The following is a 3,711-nucleotide window of genomic DNA, read 5'->3' on the forward strand; positions in this document are numbered from 1 at the left end:
ATGTGACTCTCTAAGGGCTTTTGTGTGGCTCGCCAAGACAGAAAAATCTGCCTTGCACCGAGATTTCCTTCGCATGCGCAACCGAGGATTTCCACTAGAACAGCAACGTCAATACGCATACGTACTGCGCGGTGTGGCTACCAACGGCAAAAACAAAGTTGACATTCGGCACGATGCCTTATGGGAGCAAACATAAAGGGATTTTCTATTTACTTATTGGCAGACATCTTTAACGCTGTGACATTAGTTAACCAAATCTTTTATGTGCTGAAGTTTTTCTATGTATAAGGAAACTTGCTAGAAATTTGTGGTAAGTTCCTGTGGGACCAAACTGCTGAGGTCGTCGATCCCAAGGCTTACACACTACTTAATCTAACTTACGGTAAGGACAACACGCACACCCATGCCTGAGGGAGGGCTCGAACCTCCGACGTGGGGAGCCGTGCGAACCGTGACAAAGCGCCCTAGACCGCGCGGCTACCCAACGTGGCCCCAAACTTTCTGGGAAGATGTTCTCTATAAATGGGTTTTGCGTATATTTTTGAGCAAAGATTTTCTTCCTTGAAGAACAACATGAGTAAACTTAGGCTGCTAGATGCTCTTTGAAAGACGTTACTCTTAACCTGTTATGGGGATCTCAATAAGCAGTTTCACTGTTGATTAAAACAAAAACAAAAACAAAAAAAATGTAGAAATTGGTGATAAGATACATGTATCTCAATAACTTGAATCTAACATTAAATCGGCTTGCAGCTACAGATGACATGGTATTAGAACATTAAATAAATTGTTTAAGACTACCACGATTTTAGTTCATATATACTTATTGATTTTTATTGTAAAATTTACACCTTTTCTAAAATTCAAAGTTATTTATTTGTTTATTTATTCATGTTCCGTTGATCCATTATACAAGATAACTGGATAGATAGGGAACGAGTCATAATTACACATGAGAAGTACTTATAGATACTAACAGATACAAACTGTGACACATGTGTAGGAACAAAACATGCTAATAATTACAAGCTTAGGCATTTCCTCCAGTGAAACAGAGGTATAAAGCAAACAGATAATAAATTATTATTACTCCACATTACAAGTTATATATTTGCTACGACTGATGAACTACATCACTAGCTTGAGCGAAAATTTTCCTGTTGTTTGGTAACAGCAAATATTATAAGTACAATGCGTCATGTCTCAGTTACAGTGTAGAAATGTTTACGTTAATAATCCGTGAAGAGAGTAAAAAGAGTTTTCCAGAAAATTATACTTCAGTTTATTCTTAAATTGTGGCATTAAACAGGTAAGACTTCTTATGTTCGATGGGAGTGCATTAAACCACTTTGTGCTTGAGTAGAATATCCCCTTTTGTACCAGACTCAAGTTTTTTTTACCAATATGCAAGTCGTGTTTTGATATTGTGTCGTAATCATGAAAGGCACTATTGGTTTTGTGGATGGGGAGGTGCTTAATTAACAGGCACATAAGGGACAGCATACATTGTGAGGCCATTGTTAGTATTTTATTACTTTGAAAGGATTTCTGCTCGCATGATTTCTGTTACTCTCCTTGGAATTCGGTTTGCTCTTTTCTGAATGACAAATACTATATTTGCCACTGGTTGGTTACCCAAAAATATTATTCCATAGGACAAAAATGTATGAAAACTTCAAAAATAAGCCACCTTATCAGCGTCAGTATTAGCAGTTGCTGCTACAATTAAAAAAAAAAAAAACGAAACTCCACCCTAATAGGCCATGAAGGCTGAACGGTACTGACTGGCCTTCGTGTCATCCTCATAGTCGCCACAAGATGCGGACATGGAGGGGCATGTGGTCAGCACACCGCTCCCCCGGCCGTATGTCAGTTTCCGAGACCGGAGCCGCTACTTCTCAATCAAGAAGCTCCTCAGTTTGCCTCATTAGGGCTGAGTGCAACCCGCTTGCCAACAGCGCTCGGCAGACCGGATGGTCACCCATCCAATTGCTAGCCCAACCCGACGGCGCTTTACTTCGGTGATCTGACGGGAACCGGTGTTACCACTGCGACAAGGCCGTTGGCGCTGCTACAATTGGTAGAGCATAATTTGGCGAACTAAGTCTTTTCTGAAGTCCAGAACACGTCAAGACCAATTTAGATTATTGTGGATCTGGAGGGTTAAAAGTGTTGAATAATAAATTTGCTGTTTATGTTGATCATTACAGCTTAGATTTCACTAAAAAGTTTAATCATTTTAGAAGGTGCGACCTCCGCTAACCTCCGCTTCCACAATGTGGCCCCCGAGCCAAAACAAGCGCCCGTCCTTGCAGGCGCAGGTATTAGAATTTGCTTGGTGCGGTCGGCCGGTGCCTTGATGACGAGTACGCATGCCCTTACGTCCCCGTGTACTCCAACAATGGGCCACTGTCACATCTCGATAATGCACGATTCAACCAGCCAGTCAAAAGGTGACCCAAAATGATGCCGCTTTCAAATTCTGCCAGATGCTGAAAACGCTGTCTCTCGTGATTAAGAAGCGTCGCTGTGTCGTTCACACCTGCCGCTGTTCATACCTCCAATACACCCGAACAGGCCAGCTAATAACACTACAGAAGAACAACACTAATTCACTCTCGTAACAGGTAGTACGTGTACGAAGTTAACATTGACATTCGACGATACGTTCTTGGTGCTTCACGCATCACCAAAATACTGCAACTTTCGACGGTATGCACTGTTTGTCTTGGTTTTGAACAAACCTGTTCATTCACTCACGGACTTCGCTGCTGACAACAGCCATAATCGGTTCACTCTTCGTTTTCAAGCTTGCATTGAGTACTGCTCTCTCTCTCTCTCTCTCGGATTTGTTCCGCCAGCAGTGTTAGTCCTATGTAACCATCGACAGATGAATATCTGGGTATACTGACTTCCATCTGTAGATCTACATCTACAGCTACATCGAAACTCCACAATCCACCTTACGGTGCATGGCGGACGTTACGTCTACCACTACTAGTCATTTCCTTTTCTGTCCCACTCGCAAACAGAACGACGGAAAAACGGCTATCTACACTGAAGCGCCAAAGAAACTGGTACAGGTATGGGTAATCAAATACAGGTGTATGGAAACAGGTAGAATACGGCCCTGCGATCGACAACGCTTATATAAGACAAGTGTCTGGTGCAGCTGTCAGATCGGTTACTGCTTCTAAAATGGCAGTAAATGACGTGGTGTTATAGTCGGCGGACGAGCGATGGAACACGGTATCTCCGAGGTAGCGATGAAGTGGGGATTTTCCCAAGCGACCATTTCACGAGTGTACCGTGAGTATCAGTAATCCGGTAAAACATCAAATCTCCGACATCCCTGCGGCCGGAAAAAGATCCTGCAAGAACGGGACTAACGACGATTGAGGAGAATCGTTCAACGTGACACAAGTGCACAAATTGCTACAGATTCCAATGCTGGGCCATCAACAAGCGTCAGCGTGCGAACCATTCAACGAAACATCATAGATATGGACTTTCGAGCAGATGACCCACTCGTGTATCCTCGATGAGTGCACGGCAAAATGTTTTATGCCTCACATGGGCCAGTCAACACCGACATTAGACTGTTGATGACTGGAAACACGTTGCCTGGTCGGACGTGTATCGAGCGGATGGACGTGTACGGGTATGGAAACAACGTCATGAATCTGTGGACCCTGCATGTCAGCAGGTGGC

At 43.3% G+C, this 3,711-nt stretch overlaps 1 pseudogene; it reads right to left on the minus strand.

The window, feature by feature from the left end:
- Positions 1 to 1,949: 1,949 nt before the first annotated feature.
- On the minus strand, positions 1,950 to 2,067 carry LOC126458675 (5S ribosomal RNA; annotated as a pseudogene).
- Between the last annotated feature and the right edge of the window lie 1,644 nt (positions 2,068 to 3,711).

The sequence above is a fragment of the Schistocerca serialis genome, chromosome 2 (genome assembly GCF_023864345.2).
Source record: "Schistocerca serialis cubense isolate TAMUIC-IGC-003099 chromosome 2, iqSchSeri2.2, whole genome shotgun sequence".
Lineage (NCBI taxonomy): Eukaryota > Metazoa > Arthropoda > Insecta > Orthoptera > Acrididae > Schistocerca > Schistocerca serialis.